Here is a 19893-nt window from a genome sequence, read left to right on the forward strand (position 1 = left end):
CAGTGCAGCCCGGCGCAGCCCAGCCCGGAGCAGCGGAGCCGCGGCCGCCCGGCAGGTAAGCAGCGAGCGCCCAGCGCGCCGCGCCCCGCCGCGGCCTCGCAGCCCCGGGGCCCCCGCACCGCCGAGCGGCGAGCAGCCCCGGGCCGGTGGGCAGCGAACGGACTGGCGGGCGCCGCGCCGGTGGGAGAGGGCTGGGCGCGAGCGCGTGTGCCGGAGGGCGCCGGTGCCAACTCCCGGGACCTCTGGGACTCCTCCGTGGCCTGGGGTTGCCTGGTGCACGCGCTCTCCGCCTGTGTTTCCCAGACGCTACTTCTGTCACCGCCCTGGGTGACACAGGCGTTCCCGCGTTCACACTTCTCTCGCACACTCGCGCCTGGCACAGCCCCGCTCGCCGCTGGCATGCGCAGCCCCGGGTGCCCTGGGCAGACCCTCACCCCGCCACGCCTCTCCGGCCTGGCGCTGCCTTTCCCGGCGGGCCCCAGCACACCGGTGGGGACTGCTGAAGGGCTTTGGCAGCCCCGGCCGCCCTTCCCCCTGGAGGCGGTGGCAGCTTCAGACTGTCACCGACGACCAGCCTGGTGCTCCTCGGGCTTACTGGGAGTGAGTGAAACAACGTAGCTCTGGCTCTTCCCGCCCCCCTTGCAGAATGGCACCTGGCACAGGGGGTACAACCTCGGAGGAGGGGGGGGGCTGTCTCTGGCATGGTCGGGAGGGTGTGGTGACTGGCAGGGAGCTACTCCCGGCCTCCCCGCCTGGGTGTTTCCAGAGCGGCTCCTACTCCGTAGGCATTTCTCTGGGCACCCTCCCCTGTCCTCTCAACCAATGCAGCGTGCCAGGAGTGGTGGCGGCTGCAGAACAGGTGCAGGTGGTGTCGGCCACTGCATCTTGCAGGGGGCTCTGCTCAGTGGCTACAATTGCTCATATATAAAATAGATAATGTATTCATTGATGGTTTGATCAAGGACACAGCGGAAACTGATAAAGCCAAGTTAGGAGCCCATCACTCAGTGGCTCTGGGCAGAGTCTTTAATTTCTTTCAGTTGCATTTTATCATCTGTAAAATGGGGCTGAGGGTCCGCAGATGAATGTTGTCAGGGAGAAGTGAGATCATTTAAGTGAAAAAAAAAAAAAAAAGCCCTATGCATGTGCCGCGTACCATGGCTTGGATGATTCTGGGCTGGTATTTGCCATGGCTCTGCTCTGTGATTTAGGGCAATTGAGTGTCATTTCTGTTCAGTCACCTGCAAGAAAGGGGGCACTAATAAGTGTCCTGTGTGCCTGCTAGCAGAGGCCCCAAAGCATGTTCTGTGGAACATTAGTTCTGAAAGCCGTGCCATGAGTAAAGCTTTCTCTGTTCTAGTAAGTTTGGCAAATCCTGCAAGGTCTTTATCATGCTGCTGGCCATTTACAATCCATACTGGCAAATTAAAGGTTCTGAGAAGTACGGCAGTAAAAGAACCTGTTTAACATTGTCAAGCCCAGAATTTTCCCAGTGGACCCTATAGCCCTTTTCAAGTTGCACGTGCTTGCACTCCTAGGAAACAGTGCTTCTGAGGCTACCAGCAGTGATGATGTGGTGGTGTGGATTTGCAACCAAACTTTGGGAGCGAAGTTCTAATTACCTTCTTGAATGAAGAGTAGGCAGAAGCTCAGAGTTGTTCAGTGGCTTCCCTGAGGTCACACACCTAAACAGCAGCCCAAGATAGTGGTAAAACAGGGACCAGATTCCTCATCCAGTGCTCTCACCCCATTCAGTTATATCCAGAAGTTGATCATTCTCTTCTGGAACCAGTTTTGTTGTTTTGTATGGACACTCTGCAGAATATATTTGACAAACACGAAGATTGAAATGATTTATTGTTGAATGAATCAAAAGATGATTGGGTAGCTACTGTGTGTCATTTGTTTGGGGGACGTTAGCATGTAAAGATGTAGAACCTCCGGTGAAGAGTAATGGAAGCAGAGTCATCACACACACACACACACACACACACACACACACACACACACACACGTGCGCACTGACTCCTACACACTCACCCATCAATTTCTAAGCACAAGTCCCTCTCTCCCTGCGCACACACATGCTCACACACTCGATCCTGTGTACTCATTCACACATAGATCCCACCCCTACACACACCCTCCTACATATGCACACTCTCACTCACCTGCTTCTATACACACACACCCCCACTCCTATACACATGGTCAAACACATCCATCCTGTTGTGCTCCAGGCTACATCCAGGAGGCACGTGTAGCAATGGGCATGTCCCTTTGTCCCCATCTCTCCAGAGCCGGTAGGGGTGCCTGGCACCAGCTCCCCCAGATGAGTACTGAGCATATAGGAAGCCCTTGCAGGGCCCATCTGATGTTTGCATTTCCCCAGCATGGTTCCATTTCTCCCATCCTCTGCCATACTGATCCACCCACTTTTTTTTTTTTTTATGGTCAGATATCATTTGGTCACACATGATGTGACTGACAGTTCTGGCTTCTGTGTTGTTTGTTTTAATCAACTGTCACAGCTCTGTTAGGGCAAAGACTTTGTGTCACTTGTTTGATTGGAATCCCCAGCTCCTAGCAGAACGCCTGGCACCGAGGAGGGGTTCAGTAAGCATTTATTGAATGAGTGAGTGAGTGAGTGAGCGAGCGAGCAAGGGACTGCAGGCTGCTGGGGGTGGGGGGCTGCGACCCAGGCCAACATCCAGGGGGCACTTGCTGAACATGTTTCCTACGTGCCTGCTGGGCCCCAGGCCCCTTTCTAGGGCTGACAGCACTGAAAACCATTGAATCCTCTGTTCGTGGAGGCTGTATTCCAGCGGTGAGAGAGAATGACTAGTAATGGACAAGATAAGGCTAAATAGTGATACACACCTTGGAAGTGTGACTTGTTAGGGAGGAACGGGTGAAGCAAAAGTTGGGGTCCAGGGAGTCCTCTCGTGAAGAGTTGGCACTTATCCCGAGATCTGAACGATGAAACAGTGACAGCCATGCCAAGTTTTGGGGAAGGAGTACCCCGAGCAGAAGAACATCAGGTACAAAGGCCCTGCATCATGAAGGACCTGGGCTCAGGGCCCGTGGAGAAGCCACACTGGCCACTCCCTGCTGCGTCCCTTACCAGCGCCCCTTGGAGGGGGCAGTGCCTGGTGCCTGATCTTCGCGGTTCAATCGCTAAAGCCAAACTTGGTGTGGCCTGGGCTTTGGGGGCGGGGCGGCCTCCCCTCTTGTCCACCCGCACACCCCTCTAAAGGAGGAAAAGGTTGGACTCCTAAGGCCCCTTCCAGCTCCACTGTAATAAAATCTGATGCTGTTTGCAGGAGGTTCACAACATTTCAGGTGGTCCATCTGGAGGGATCGTGAATTAGTTGCGCTACTTCCATTATTAATAACCATGATGTCATACATCTGTGCAGTTCCTGATCGGCTGCAGAGCACTCTCTCCTATTATCCCTTTTGCTCTGTGGGCTAATCTGCCAAGGGGGGAGGGCCTGCAGAGGGGGGTATGGTGGAGGGGAGAGAGTTCAGTCCCTGCCACACGGCCCCTGCAGGTTCATCCAAGCCACTGATCCAGCCCCTGGATCCCTGCTTCCTCAGCTGCAAAGCACGGTACAGGAGAACTTGCCCCCGAGACCCTTGGGGGTGTGAAGAGAGACCCAGCATGTCCAGAACCTGACACACAGTCATAGGCACTTGGTACCTGTTGGCTCCCATTTGAAAGGTGAGGAACTCAGAGCTAAGAGAGACTGTGGCTTTTTTGGTCTGCTTCTGCATCTTCAGTCTTCCCAGTCTGGGGCTGATGGGTGCATAATAAGCTTTGGAGAATTATTCTGTTGAATGCATTTGCCTAAGGTTGCAAGGCTAGTAAAGGGCAGACCTAGGACTCAAACTCAGGACTTTGGGTTCCAAAGTCCTTTTCATAAACACCACAATGTTTGGGAATTGTTGTCATGGTGAATAAAGACAAACCTTTACACCCCATTTGTGGATGATCAGAATTACTGTCGCTCTCTTCAGAATCCTAGAATTGTAAGGTCTCAGCTTCTGAGGTATTCTTTGTAAACTGTGAAATTCTTTGGATTTCATAAGAAACATTTTGGAACCCTCTGGAAGAGGTTATAGATGTGAGAAAATGCCCCCCTGAGGACTGAGAGCATGGTTCTTTCCCAAGGGCCTCCTTTGCTGTCGCCTGAGGGTTTTTAACGGAAGAGTTCCAAGACCCACCCCAAATGATTCAAAGCCTCTCAGGATGGCATGTGGGCATGTGGAGAAGCGCCCTGGTGCTAGAAGGTCAGCCTGGGGATGAGAAGCCCAGCCGGCTGGGTGCCCGGAAAGTCTGGCAGGCTCTGCCTCTAGTCTCCATGCGGCCTAAGCTGTGGCTCTCACCCCCTCGTCCCAGGCCCACACCAGCTGCATGGTGGGAGCATGAGCTATGGACACCCGCAGGCCCAAGTCTGCATCTCCTCCTTTCTGGCATGTTCCTGGGCCAAGTCCCTTTACCTCTCCTAAGCCTCAGCTTCCTTGTCTGTAATAAGAGAACGCTAACACTGACCTACATGGTGGCTGTGTGGGGTGTAGGAAACTACCTCTGTCAGGCATCTTATGAGATGTCTGTGCCTGGCATGTAGTAGGTGAACAGCAAAGAGTCGTGTCAGTTGTTAATATGAAACATGGCATGCTACTAATAAAAACGACAGTATTTGTGAGTTGGCTACTAAAAGGTTCAATAAGAATGCATCAATTTGCTCCAAACAGCAGACCTTTGAAAAAAGGGTATACGCCAGGTCATCAACACCAGTCCTTGGGCTAAAGAGTCACCAGCTCAGCCATGTTCCTGCTTCTCTTCATCCCATAGCCCCAGCTCTGGTGGAGAGCTGAGGGCTGAGTGGGGACCAGGGCCAGTGGTGCTTGCCATGCCTCTGACAGATCCATTGGCTGGGAGAGGGGGTGTGAGGCTTGGAGGTCAGTGTTGATGTTCAGGCTTGGGCTCCCCCACATCAGCCTGCTCTCCCATCCCCAAGGCCATTGTCCGGGGCAGCTGGGGGGAAACCCCTGGCTTGTGAGAAATGCAGAAGCTGTGCCTCTAACCTACTCTATCATTCATTCGTTTGTTCACCTGCAGTGGATTGCGTCCTTCCATGCGCTTGGCTCTGGGCTAAGCACTAGGAGAGAGGCTGTTTCCTCGAGAAGCTCTGAGTCTGGCCGATCCAACCGCTCACAGCCACGTGGCCACAGACAAGTGGCATTTCCTCTCCAGATATCAGTTTCCTCATCTCTGGAATGGGACCATTCTGGCTCCTTTTCCAGAGGAACGTTTTGTTGTTTTAAGGAGCTATTTCTGGAGCGCTCGGTGTTGGGGTCTCTACGAGCATGGTCGGGCAGAGCACAAGGGCTTTGGAACCAGAAGGAACCCCACTCTGCTACTGGCTCTGCCACATACTTGCTGTGTGATTTGCTGCATTTTTAAACTTCTCTGTTTCCTTTTCCTCCGTGTGTAATGTGGTTATGACAGCTTTGTTGCAGGGCACTATGAGTGTTAGGTAAGATGATGATAGGGTGTCTGGCGCTCAACAAATGTGACCCCCATTTCCTTTCTGTGTGGCTCTGGGCTCTAGTGTCCCATGTGTGGCTGCTTTTGGTTGAGTCCCCTCCCCGCGTTGCTGCCCAAACTCCTCAGGTACCCAGAAATGGACACAGGTGGGCAGATAGCCAGATTGGAACTCGAGGAAACCAGCACATGCCCCTTGGGTGAAAGTGGGCATGGGAAAGTGGGGCCAGCCCAACGGGAATCCATGGTCAGGGTGCGAAGCCGGGAGTCCTGGGTTCTGTCTGGGACCTGTGCCAGGTCGCTGTGTGCCATTTGCCAGTCCCCTCCCCTCTCTGGCCTCCCTGAGGCCAGTCTGCAGGATCCCCTGGCTTTCTTCCTGTTCTGAGAAGCCTGCAGGCCTTTGATATACAAGTGCTGAGTGGCCACAGTAATGGAGTAGGTTGGCTGGGTGCAGGGATTTCACCAACTTTTTCCAGCCTGGGCTTTGCTGGAATTGACTGTGCCGAGAGGCTGGCAGACAGACTCTGGACGAGGAGACTGTGGTTTCCAACTGAGAGAGCTAGCTGCTCATGGGACAGGAGGCAGGTGAAAGGACATTAATGGCATGAAATTAAATTAAAAGAAAGGCATTACATTTTTTTTTTCTTAAAGAAGGCCCAGAAGCCTCAAAGCCATCTGCTTCCCAAGTAGCTTTTCTCTTATTTGAATTAAACAGTATGTTTGGATGGGAAGAGTTTGTTTTCAGGTTATCGGGATGGATGCGAGAGATGGCAGAGCAAAAGTGAGCATCCAGTTATTCATTTATCCAAGATCTGCTGAATGCTTACCAAGCATCAGGCACTGTCCTAGGCCCAGAGGTACAGCAGTGCCCAAAGCAGACAGCAGTGGGTGCTCTCCTGGAGCTTATAAACCAGCAGAGGGAGGCATACAGTGAACAAAGGAGCACATAAATGTGTAATATGCCAAATGGGGTGAGTGCTGTGGAGGAAAATAAAGTAGGGGAAGAAGATAGAGAAAGCCAGCGGGAGCGACTCGGGGGACTCTCACTTGTAGGATGGTCAGGGAAGTTACCACCGATAAGGTGACACTTGAGCAGAGCCACGCAGGAAAGGTAGAACTGAATAGAGGAATTTAAGAAGGATTTTTTTTTTGTCCATGGTGTACATGGGGGTCTACAGAAAGATCCTATTTGAAGCTGAAGTGGTCAGCTCAGCCAGGCAGCTCAGACTCTGAGCTATCCTGCTTTAGATACAGGATACTGAATCTAATTCCTGATTGTTGATATAGCAACGCTAATAATAATAACAGTGAGCTGGATAGGGCTCTAAGTGAATTGGGCTTTAGGCCTTCATTGCCTGTCTGCATAGCCCATTTCATCCTAACCAGGTGGAAGGAATCACCTCCATGTTGCAGATGTAGTCTCTGAAAACTCCATATATCGAGTGACAAGCCCAGGACCATATTCCAAGTGAGGAGTGGAGTGGACACCCAAACCCAGACTCAACTGCTCATCAGACGCCATGGGTCTCCTCACAGGGCAGCTTGGCACCCAGCATACTACTTTGCATGCAGTAAGGGTTGCTATTTCTTGAAAACAAAATCAGTCCAGAGACTAAGAAGCTATGATGGCTAAATGCAAGGTGGGATCCTGGATTGGATCCTGGAACAGAAAATTGACAATAGTGGAAAAACTGGTGACATCCGGATGAAGCTTGAAGTTTAAGTTAATAGTAAAGTGTGCCAATATCGGTTTCTGAGCTTTGAATGGTGGACCTTGGTTATGGAAGGTGTTAACATTAAAGAAAACGGGGTGAAGGGTATATGGGAACTCTCTTCTATCTTTACAACTTTTCTGTCAATATGAGATTATTCCGAAGTGAAAAGTTTATATAGAAATAAATGAATACATCCACATCTATTCCAACTAGCTGGCCTCCTCAAGCTTCCTGAGGAAAAGGCGTAAAAGGTCATGAAGTCATCGAGTCCCTGCTGTTAGTGGTACCCCAGTACCCCTAGTGTGCCACCTAGAGTTGCCTGGGTGAGAAGAAGCAAAAGTAGAAACCAAGCTGTGGCATCACATTGGAGGAGGAATGTTCTCTTGGAGGCATCTCCCCTGGAGACTGCCCCCAAATGAGTTTCTAGTGTATTGTATGACCTATATTTTAGGCTATAGCAAGTATGCCCTTTACATGTGATGGAAGTTCACCAGCTCATTTTCGCTTGATGCTCTAGCAGACAGATGGAAACCTAGTTTTATCTGTAGAGCTGTATCACGTGACTGCAGGAATCGTAGTGAGTAATGGCTGGGAAGGAGTGGTGCCAGGTAGTGAGAACAGAATCCGAGAGCTGGAAGGGCCTATTAATGCGAATCTGATTTTCTGTTAGGGTAGAAAACATTTACGGCTAGGGAAGGGTGTCTCTTGGATTGAAGGAAAGAGCCTGGGGTCAAGGGATTCTGAGGTTTGGTCCCTTCTCTCTGGGATTCCCCATTTACAAAAGAAGGTGAGTCTCCGGGGGCCCTCCAGCTGAGAAGCTCTGAGCCCAGAGCAGGTGATTGGTCCAGGCTCACCGCACAACTGCTGAGCGACATAAGCTTGCCTGCCTTGGTCTCCCAGGGGTTCCCAGGAGGCTAATGTCACTCCACACATTGCCTTGGCATGTGAGCATTTGGTGTTGCCCTGAAATATAGGAGGAACCAAAGATGCTCAGATAGACAGGAAGCCATCATCATGAGTCTGTTAGAAAACATTTAACGTTTACAAGAGTAGGAGGGCCCTCCAAGATGGGCTCTTTATTTCACTAGGCTCTGATCTTGTGAAATAAAGAAGTGCAGCTCTTCCCAAGGTGTGTTCCAGAGAACACAGGTGCAGAGGGATGGGAAGATGTGTTACCGGAAGGAAATAGAAGTTCTACAGCCAAGTACCTTAAGGGCCATATACTGCAGGACTTCTGGGTCTCTAACAGGCAAGACGTGCATTGGAAATCTGCAAAAAAGTGTGTGTGGGAGAACATGTGTGCACATGTGTAGAGGTAGGTATTATGTGCAGTTTTCCAAGCTTGATTGATCAGAGAACTCATATATATCTCATACAGATGTACATGTAAGACATAGGATATACACATAGGAATATATGCATCAGGAATGTGTGTCTGTATCAGAAGAGTGGCTGGACGAGGATTCCTTACAAAAACATGTGGGGGGAAACACTAAAGTCATCTGAGGTCAAAGCTGAAAAAACCAACACGAATGCTAAATTGTGTCTCTAAAACTTGGTTCTGCATATTAGTTTCAGCATGTTGGTTTCACACATTTTTCCGATTTTGTTAATTTCTTTTTTTCTCAGAAGCAAAGTGGCAAATGGCATGCAAATGATCCTTCCTCCCCCCCTCTGTGCTGTGTTCATGTGAGACAGAAGTAATGTCATTGACACAAGGGTAGCCGAGCCCATGTGACAGCTCAGTAGTGGGTCTCTAACCCAGAAACCCACTTGTGACATTGGTGTTTGGGGAGCTAAGAAAGAACCCCATTAAAAAATGCCACTAAAGGCTAAAATCTGGTCTTTGTCAAGTATGGCTTTTTGCATGTTCGATCTGCACTTCCGTATACACAGGTGTGTTTTTCACACTAAAAGGAGAGCATTGTTACTGGTCCACATGCCTGTCAGTGGGCGTGCCCATGTAGGTGAGGACACCCTTTGATTTGATGACGATTTTGAGCCCCGAGGCTAATCCTCACAGCACTCGTGGGTCCCAGCCTTTCCCTGTTCCACGTAGCCCCCAGGGGAGGGTCCTATAAAGGGCCTGCCTGCCTTGTCAAGCCTTTACAGCTGCCCCCACCCAAACCCTGCTCCTCATCCTCCAGGCTCATCCCCAAGCATGGCCGCGTCCCCTCTAATGTGCAGGGTCCAATTCTGTTTTGTGATCACCTCTGTCAGAAACTGAACTTCAGTTTCCTAACCTGGTATTATGAGAACAATATGCTCTGAAAGGCTCCACAGATAAAGCAAAGGAGAAATCACAGAAAGAGGAATAATTTCAGGGGGAGGGATTCTTTCTCTATGGCTTAGCTGGAGGGAGGGGAGAAGCTTTGCAAACATCTCAGTCGAGGATGACATGGTTGGTTCAGCTCATCCTTCAGACTCTGGCTTGTCCTGCATCTGAAACATGTGACCCTAGACATCATATGGAGTCTTCAAGCCGCTCTTTGACTGTAAATGTGGGCTGATGTCAGCATCTCCCTCTTAGGGTTTTGATTAAATGCTGTGAGCTTGTGGGGAGCCTAGAACAGGTCCCAACACACAGAAAGCTACCTGTTCATTGTCATCACTCTATGAGAATGCCATCCACTGAAAAAACGGGCAAGTTTTTAAAAGTGTGCAAAAGATATAAACAGGTAGTTCACAGAATGGCCCATAAACATAGGACTAATGCTCTAGCTACCAAAACCCAAAAGATTATAAATTGGAATGCTTACAGATGGCAACAATGTGAAAACAAATAGAGATCTAGTACTGGCGAGGGTCAAAGGGAACTTGCGGGTCTAAATTGGTATCAATGAAAATGATAAATGGCCACGCCTACTTCGATCCAGCAATTCCCCAGCCTTAGGGAAATGCATGCACACAAAGATGTGTTTGTACGAGGGTGTGCCCTTCGGTGTTTCTTTGCAGTAGGGAGAAGCTGGAAATGGCCTCAATGTCCAGCAGTGGCAATGCTTACAAAGATTATGGTGCTTTTGTACCATGGAATACTAAGAAAGAAGTGAATCTAGAAGCCCCGACCTGGGGAGACATTGCCAACATATTCTTAACTGGAAAAAGGTTTCTGTGTGCTATGTTTAAAGCAATCCCATTTTTATACAGAGAAAGTTAAACAATTCTGTATGTGTCTGCACATTGAGATCTGTTTCTGTGCTCATGGAAACAGAGTGGGAACATACCAGGGAACTGTGAGTGGTAGTTTCCTCTGGGGAGTAGAGTTTGAGGGGGTGAAGGGGGCACTTGTCCACATTGCACATTAAATACTCCTGTGTTTAAAAAAAAAAAAGATAAAAAATAAATTGTTAAAGAAAACAAAAAAGGAAGGCCGAAAAAAAAACCGAAGAGCAGAGGCTAATGTCTGAGAGGTGATACTTGACAAATGTGTCACGCAGTGCCTGAGCTCAGTAAGTACCCTTCTCCTTTCCCCGCCTAGACTCCGTGCCCGCCCCACCCCCCGTGCCCCTCCTCTGACCGTCCCTGTGTTTTCCCTAGACTGCAAGCTCATAAACATGTAGTGATTCCAGCCCTGGCGATACACCGAGTGCCTGCCCTCAAGGAGACCCCAGTCTGGGGAGCCCCCCTGTCTCATTTCCTCACAGTTCCCCGGGGCCTCTCTTCTTGGTCCCCCTTCCTCCTGTCCCCCAGCAGGTGCCTCTCCTCACCTTGCAGTGTGGGGCCATCTTTGTCACCAGCACATTCTGAGGGGTGAATCTGATCATTTGGGTCAGGTCTGCTCACCGGCTTGGTTTTCTTCTGTTTCTGTTGGCGGCTCGGCTTTCCCACCCCCGGGGCATGTGGGCTTTCCTGGGTCCCTTCCCCCACTGGCTTCCACCTGGCCCTAATGAATTCCATCATGTCTGCTTAAAATCACTTTACTTCCAATTTGCTAATTTAATTCTAGTCTTACAGAATTTTGGCAACCCTGCCAAATTGGGTGCCAGATGCAGATTTAATGAGCATATTTTCAGTTCTTTCTTTCCTGTCTGCATGAAGATGCTGAAGAAAACAGGGTTGGAACTGGTCCCCACGGGGCTCCCTGGAATATCCCTCTCTGGGTTTGACCCTGCGCCACTGGGCACTGACCCTCCCGCCAGGTGTCTCCCTGTCGGACAGGAAGAGCTCCTGTTCTGCTCCTCGGGGAAGGGAGTTCTTGCGTCATCCTCCCCGTCCTAGAATCTCCAACCCAATTCCCATCATTTGGACTTCACAGGAAATGTATTTGGAGAAAATTGCTTATTTCCTCTGGCCCATGTCTTCCAGCAGCCATGTGCAGCTCAACAGATGTTCCAGGATTCGTCTATTCTGTTGAACAAACACACATCGAGTGCTTTCTAGAGTGATTTCTCAGTGTGGTCTGTTGACTACCTGCAATAGCATTATGGCGGGGGACAAGGGGCTTGGGAAAATGCGAGGTCCCTGGGCCCTGCCCCTCGCCTACAGAATCCGACAGTGTACTGGGTGGAGGCTGGGATTCCACCACCCAGGGGACGCTTGCACCTCCAGCATTCCCCTGCGTTACTTCATTTCAGATTCATACCAATCCCTGGCGGAGACATTTTTATCTCCAAGAGTGAGGCTCAAAGAAGTCCAGTGGGTGGCTCAAGGCATGTAGTGGTGAGTATCAAAGCTGGGACGTCACTGGAGGCTTTGGATTCGAAGTATAGGGCTCTTTCCCTCTCCTTGTCACAGCGGCTCAGGACCCATGGTCACGATGCACCGCTCAGGACTGACTCGCAGCCTGTCTGTGCCTGCTCTCATCACCCACATGGGCCGGGCCCTACTTTCCAGGCGAGGAAACGGGGACTCTGCTGTTTTCACTGCCAAGCCGCCAGGCGTGCAGCGGCTGTAAAAGCAGGAGCCAGGACCCACACCACATCTGAGTCTCAGTTCTGTGCCAAGCGGTGCAGAGGGCTGAATGGAGAATAAACGGATGTTCCTTCAAGGAGCGGGAGAAACGAGCAAAGCTCCCTGGCTTCAGCAGCGAAGGCTGTGCCTTTGAGCGAGTCACGTCTGTTTCTGAGCCTTGGGCTTGTCCTCGGTGCAAGGATAGGGTTGGTGATGTCCAAACTTTTAAAATAGTGGCAGCTCCCCCTCTCCTCACTTCTTTTTAGCCCAAATAACATCTTACACAGAATCACAGTATACACAGAGACAAAACTGAAGACACTTGCATGGCTCTGGGCTTTCTAGGAGGCAATCTGGAGGCATCACATTTAGCATTTAGCATGGGTCACTTATGGGAGTCCTCCCCCACCCCAGCCCCCCGAAATGACGTGATGGCTATAGCCTCAGCTTTGGAGTCTGGCACATGGGGGTCCAGTCTGGGCTCTACCACTCTCTTGCTGTGTGACCTTGAGCAACTTGTTTGCTATCTCTGAGTCTCAGCTTCTCTGCAAAGTAGGGATGATCATAGTCGAGTCCAGGTGAGGAATAAATGAACCAAGTGTGTGCAAAACACTCAGCACAGGACCTAGCATGTAGAAGTTGTGTTAACTCTTGTTTCCCTTTGAGAGATAAAGCATGAGAAATTCAAGTCATGGCAAGTATTTCCCAGGGTCCTATGGACACCATGTCATCTGAGTAGCGTGGACAGTAAGGCCCAGATATTTGTTGGTCTCTATACTTCAGCACATTTTTTTAGCCCCTACAGAGGGTAAGATCTTGTTCTTAGAGGAAACCTCCCAAGGGGGGTGAGGGGAGCTCTGGGAGGAGGCTGGGTTTGGACCTAGCTTCCCAGAGGGAGCTCCCGGGGCAAATGGCAGAAGGCTGGCAGGGCTCGCCCCCAGCAAAGGCAGGGCAGGGGACCACCTGGGCTTGTGAGAGTGTCCGCTCCCTTGTTTGGGCCCCCCTCCCAGGCAGGGCCCAGTCACATCCCAGAAGCCCGAGGAGGGGTGAGGGCAGAGCAGCATGGGTGTCAAGGCCGAAGGGGTATCTAGTGGACCCCGGTGTTTGGCGACAAGAGGTCAGAGAAGGAGAGGCTGGGGTGCTGGAGGGCCCTGCAGCTCAGGGGTGGTGAGGCCAAGAAGGAGAGGGGGCAGCTGTCCACGGGGGTGAGGGGTGAGAGTGCCAGCCCAGCCCTGCAGTCAGATCCCTGGGGGCCAGTCCACAAACCCCCCCCCCCACCCAGTGGCCACCAGTCCCTGGAAGGGCCTCTCGTGCCCGCGGGGCCTCAGCGACAGGGAGTGTGAGGGTGTGAGAGCCCGTGGAGCACCAAGGAAGGGACGGTTTCCACCTCAGCGAGGTTATTTCTGGCTTGGCTCCTGCTCCGGCAGTCACTGTGGAAACTGCACGTGCCTGGTTCAGTGTGGAAACATGACGAGTTTTCTAAGGGCGATGTGCACCGAGCAGGCGACCAGGAAGCTGCCACGGCGGCTGCTAGTAGGATGTGAGTGTGCGTGTGCCTGCCCTGCTCCCCCTCAAACCACCACCCTCATCTCCTCCCTCCCTCCCTCCCTCCCTCTCTCTCTCTGCCTGTGCTGCCTGTCTCCTGAAGCTATATTTGGGGGAGATGTGTTCCGTGCAGCGTGATAGGCAGAATAATGGCCTCCAAAAGGTGTCCATGTCCTGATTCCCAGAACCTGTCACTGAGTTACTTTACATGACAAAGAGCAATTAAGGCAGCAGATAGAATTGTGGCTGCTAATCAGCTGACTTTAAAATAGGGAGATTATCCTGGATTATCCACTTGAGCCCAGTGCTACCACAAGGCCCTTTGAATATGGAAAAGGAAGCAGGAGAATCAGTGTCAGATGTGAGGAAGGCAACACCAGCCATTGCTGGCCTTGAAGATGGAAGGGGCCATGAACCAAGGAATTCGGGCAGCTTCTAGAAGCTGGAAAAGGCAACAAAAAATGGATTTTCCCTAGAGCCTCTGGAAGAAATGGAGCCCTGTGAGCCCCTTGATTGTAGCCCAGTGAAACTCATGGATTTCTGACCTCCAGCACTCTGAGATACTAAGTTTGTGTTGCTTGAAGCCACGGAGTTTGATGGTAATTTGCTACCATGACAGCAAGTCGGATGCCAGGGAGGCTGGGTCTGGAATGGCGGGAGCTCCTCAGAGGGGAGAGTCGCAGATGTGTTCTTCTGTTATCCTGACGTCTGATCACAGGTGCCCGCGGGCCAGCTTGCTGTCCCGGTGGGAAAGTGACTTCCCCCCAGGGAGCATGGAGCTCTTTAGACCCCTGCGCAGGGTCTCCTGCGGGCACACTGTGCGCATGCTGTCTGCTCAGCCTGGAGTGTTACCCCCATTCCCTCCACCAGCCCTCAGATTCCTCAAGGCCCCTTGTCCTGTCCCCTCTAAGTAGCTTCTGACACCTGGTGCCACCCCTGGCGGACCTGTCACTCTGGTGACTTGTGTTGTCTACGTTTTAAGCACCGGCATGCTGCTGCCCCTCCCCCACACCCACCCACCCGCCACACACCAGGGAATTGCCAGAACCTAGAAGGCTGAGTGGATTCGGCCGGTGGGAACCGGTTGTGCCCAGGCTCCTAGGAGCCACACTGTGTGTTCCAGGGTCTAGACTTGCCTGCAGGACGCCCAGGGTCCGTCCTGGCCACTCACTCTGACCTCGGGCCCCTCACTTCCCTCCTTCCTGGTGCCTAGGCTGGGGGTGAGCAAGACCGATGTGAAAGGCCTTGAGCGCGCTGTGGTCCTGGGTCAGCTCGCTGTCAGTGTCACTTTCCTCTCCCCGACGTGCGGCCCAGGAGTGACAACCACCCTCCCAGCTGGGGCAGGTGCCACCCCCTGCCGGGGAGCCCTTCTCCTCTTGCTTTCCTGGGCCCCTCCCATACGCCCGGACCTGGGCAAAACCTAGAAAAAACATGGGACACCAGGGTCAGGGCACGGGTGAGGCCGGTGAGGTGCCCCCAAGTCCGAGGTGGTATGTCCCTCAGTGTGACACAAATGTGGCACAGAAGGTCTAACGCCACACTCCGTCTTCTAGATAAGAGGACTGGAGGTGGAAATGCCTTGCTCGAGGGCACAGGGGGAGCTCGCGGCGGAGCTGGAACCAGAACCCCCTGTCACCTTCAGCTCCGGCAAGTCCCCTCGTCCTCCAAGTCAATGCATGAGTGAGTGGCTGAGTGAGTGAGTTACTCCAACATGTATTTCCTGAGTGCCTCTTCTGTGTTAGGGGCTGGGCTATAGCTTGGGAACAAGACAAATGGCCTGGTTCTTCCCTGAGAACTTGAATTCTTGAAGGAGAGAGTAAGTAATCGTGCATTAGCTCCTTAATTACAGTGGTGATGAATGCTATGCCAGGGATGGTCAAGAAGTCATGGGCTGTGCATGGTTGTGCAGGTTATGCACTGAGTAAGTCCATGTAGAGGGCCTTAAGTGAGTCTTCATTTAAGAGTTTACAGTAGAACTTGGAAGACAGGACCCGTATGTCCTCAGAGGAGTAACACAAGGCCATGGGTAACAAGCAGGAGAGCAAGGCCAGGAGAAGACCCCTGAATCGCAGCCCTAGCTCCTTACCTTCTCTCTCTCACGTACAGTCAGCCCTCACTGGGGGTCCTAGAGGAGGAGCCCCACAGCCAGAAGGGCATAGGAGACCAGCAGGAGGAACAGGGCATTGCCCTGTCTTGGGGGTGCAAAGTTTCTGTTGTCCTTGATTGGATGCCTGTGATGGCAGAAGGTGCTGGAATCGAGGCTTCTCTGCCTGGACAAAGTCCGGCTTACAGCATTGCCTACTGCCTGGAATGTTGGGCCTGGAAGGAGCCTGGCTTCTAGGAACTAGGTGTCTCCCTCCCACCAGCTCACCGTAGGGCTTTGTACCCTCACCTCTCTGGTGTTTCTGTTTGCGTGAAGAAAGCTCGCGGAACAGCATAGAGATAGGCATGTACGGTTGTTTTGTTGAAGCGCCCTGTCTGTCGGGTGAGGCCCCAGGCAGCTGTGGGGTGATGACCTGGGGGCCGGTTCCACCTCTCCTACACCCTGGCTAAAGGGCTCCAGCCCTCCATGAGCTGCTCCCCTCCCTGAGCCTCACTTTATGTAAAATGAAAGTGAGAAAGACCAATCACACCCAACTGTGAAAATTGAAGAAAAAAACAAACAGATATCGCAAGGGGATTTGTAATCCTTGGCTCATAAGGACATAGTAGTTGCCACCAAATGAGAGCATTCCTTCGAGGATCAGTAGGGCACCTCATTTCTTTGCAGAGTTGGAGACCCATCTGGGTTTTCAGGAGGAGCAGAGAAGGAGGCCTGGTTCTCTCTGTTTGTTTTTCTTTAATGGGGAAGAATTATTCTGGCTGGTAAATACTATCAGCTCCCCAGCAGGGAGTTAGAACAGAAGGGGTTCTTTAGAGATGGGCTTGTCTGGTCTTCGGTTTGGCAGATGGGGCCATGGAGTCCCTGAGAGACACAAGGGCCAGCAGCAGGCTCTTCCGGGTCCTGGGGCCATGGCGCAGAGACAGACAGCAGGTTCCCTGGGAGAACCTTTCGGTTTAGGCGGACTGGGGACCTGCCAGTTTGGCAAAAATCAGCTGTTCCTTGTCCTGGAAAGTGAGCTCCCGGACGTGGTGACATCAGAGGCGCCAGCCTAGAAGGCAGGCCGGTGGTCGTGTGCTTATTGCACACACCAAGCACTGAGCCGAGCGCCGTGGGACAGACAGTCCATGTTGTTCCTGCCCTCGAGGCGCTGTCTGCGGGGAAGACAGACAGGCAGAAGGACAAGGAGCACGGGGTGGTATGGTTGGTGTTACAGCGAAGCTCCGGATGGAGGGTCAGGAGCAGGAGAGAAGGGAGTTCTAGCCAGCTCCCTGGACAGCGGTGGGGCTGGAGCTGCTCAGAGGGTTCAGGGGTTCAGAAGGAGGTTTTGCCAGAGCTGAACTTTCAAAGGATGGGTGGGAGTTGGCCTGGTAGAGAAGGGGAGGAGGACCCCTCCCTTCCCCCCGCCGAGAGCAGGGACAGTGTCAACAAGGGTTTGAAGCCCGGGAAGAAGGCCATGTACTCAGGTAGTTGAAAGGCAAGGGGTGAGGGAGAGCGTCAGGAGAAGGGGGAGGCTGGATGGTCATGGTGACCCTGTGGGGAAGAGGCTCTCACCCCTCCCAGGGGAATCCGGATTTCTGAGGGCAGTCCACAAGCATCAGAAGTGGTCACGGAGCACCGCACCGTGTGCCTCTTCCATGATGCAGATACCACTCATCCCACGGGGAGAGTGGACTCAGGGACAGTGGGGTGGGGAGGAGCTAACAGACTGCAGGCGCTTGAGGAGCCAATTCCCTAAGGACCTGGAGGCATATGGGACGTGCGGGGAGAGGGAGAGGTCAGTGATCGTTCCTGGACTTCTTAGGATGCTTGGGTGACTTTCAAGACCCACACGCTGAGATTTAGGATCTGACACTGGACTTTGGGCTGCTCACCTGGGACTCAGCAGTAGAGACCAGGTTGGGGTGGGGCTGTGAGCCCCTTGGGGTCCCAGTCCCTGGATGACACCCCCATCTGCTGGTTCCCTCAAGAGGAACCAGGAAGAGTGTGTGGATGCTGTCGGGATGTTGATTCATCTTCACCAACCCACCTACAGATATTTTCCCCTGTTACCCAGGGGTAGTAAATTGAGAGAACTCAGTGTTTATTCCCTCATTTATTGTCACCAGTTATGTTCAAGGCTTTGTGCGTGATACAGAGATGAATCAGGCACATCCCGGTCCTGTCCTCAAAGCTCGTGTGGTTTGTCTGTGATGCCGACAAGAATTTGTGTATAACTTATTACACACACAGGGGAGAGGAGGTAAATGCCACAATAAAGAGACCAAATGCTGTAAATAAGAGATCCTTTCTGGCTAGGGAGGGTAGGTCATGGAGGGCTTCATGGAGGAAGTGGCATGTGAGCTGGGCTCACACGGGGGATGTGGTTGGATTAGGCCACAGTGGAATGGAGAAAAGCATTCCAGACAGAGATTTGCATGGAAGGGAACATGAACCCTCTGAGCAGACATTTTTGGCGAGAGCAGGGCTTTTGTATGGGAACGTTGATGTCAGGGGCATCCTGGCATATTTGTGAAGGTGATCCCACATGTAGACCATACCCTCCAGGAGGAACCACTGAAGGATTCAGGACAGGAAAGAGCAAGGAGAGAGCTGGGTGTCAGGGCAGTGTATCTGGCCTTATAGAGAGGGTGAGCTCAGGAGGACAGATCAGACCCTGTGACATGTTGGTCCAGATGAGGCGACGGGCACTGGGTCTTAGCAAGAGTGACAGAAAAAAGAACTTCATCCACATTTATGGCCACTTACTGAGGCTTTAGGCTGGGCACTGTTCTAAGCGTTTTATGTGCACGAACTGATCGAGTCTCCCCAACATCCAGCCAGGTAGGTGCTACTTTTATTCCCATTTTACAAACTAGTTCACTGAGGCCCAGAGAGGTTAGGTAAATAACCTGACCCTGGTCACACAGCTGGGAAGCAGAGGAAGAAGGATTCAAACCCAGGAGCTTGTGCTCTTAAATCCCACCGGGGAAATGTCTTCCTAACGGGACGGAGCAGATCAAAGATAGCCCTGCCGGGGGTCGAGGCCGTTACTCCCACCCACAGGTCACCCCGGAATAGTGGCTGACCCAGGCCCTCCACGCTCCTGATAAACTGAGAAGGGCCCCACAGGCCTGATCCAGTTCACTGGCTCTAACAGCCTACATCTAGGTGGTGACAATGTAAATAACCGATGGAGTGGAAACTCTCTATGGAAAAAGGTACCCACTCAAACAGCCACAGAGTCCAAAAAAAAAAAGGAAGAAGAACAGAGCAGACCCAGAAGGCTCTGTAGCAAACAATTTCCTTTGGCACAGCCCCTTCTGCCTGACTGAGCCCTTGAACTGGGGGGTGGGGGGAGGGGGGAGGGGTGGCACTGGGTAGGTGTGGGGGCAGGTTGGGACCAGAAGCTTGGCTGGGTCCCTGGTGGGTCCTGGGTCACCAGGCTTCCCCTGTTCGCTAAGGAGGCAGTCGTGGTGGGAACACATGGCAACTGTCCCTCCAAACACACACATCCTGCTTGCTTCTTCCCGGTGGGCCTTAATTACTAACCCCCTCCCGAAGGTGGGCCAGCGGTTGAGGTTCTGCATTCCTTGGGGTCTCCCAGGATCTCAACCTCCTCTTCTTTTTCTTTGTTCTCTTGTTATGGGATCTGGAATCGTCTTCTTTTAGAAGACAGAAATCCTTGTGTATATCAGTAAAGCTAGATGATCAGAAATAACCAAAAGAGAAACAGCAAGAAGGTCATGTTTTGGCAAGTCGACTCTGTATTATTTAATTCTTACACGGCCCATTTTAGAGATGGGGAAACTAATACCTGAAGTATTAAGTGGCACCTGAGGCTACACAGTGGCAGAGACTAGAGGTGCCCGGTTTTGTCTGCAACCATAGCCTGGGGCTGACCTGCTGTGCAAGGTTGCCCACCCATATCTCTCTGGTTTCTAAACCTCCATTCCCATGGCTGTCACACGGTGGTGGGGGAGCCTGCCCATAGCATCAGTGTGACAGCAAGACAATGTAGGGACAACTTTGGTGGGCTCTCAACAAATGTTTCCTTCCCTACTTCTCCCTTCTGTCTTTACAAACTGAGGAAGATGTTATGAGCCCTTTTT

The 19893-nt window shown here is 52.1% G+C and overlaps 1 protein-coding gene across 4 annotated transcripts in view; it reads left to right on the plus strand.

Moving 5' to 3' along the window:
• Positions 1 to 19893, plus strand: part of HIVEP3 (HIVEP zinc finger 3) — a 474303-nt gene that overhangs the window by 354995 nt on the left and 99415 nt on the right. The window contains exon 1 of one of the 4 annotated variants that reach the window (XM_025856324.2): positions 1 to 55. The exons of the other annotated variants lie outside the window; for them this stretch is intronic. The gene's annotated coding sequence lies outside the window, so the exon portion shown is untranslated. The remainder of the gene's footprint in view (positions 56 to 19893) is intronic. 4 annotated transcript variants of the gene reach the window in all.

The sequence above is a fragment of the Callorhinus ursinus genome, unplaced genomic scaffold (assembly GCF_003265705.2).
Source record: "Callorhinus ursinus isolate GAN/ISIS: 27379988/994484 unplaced genomic scaffold, GSC_fseal_2.0 scaffold18, whole genome shotgun sequence".
NCBI lineage: Eukaryota > Metazoa > Chordata > Mammalia > Carnivora > Otariidae > Callorhinus > Callorhinus ursinus.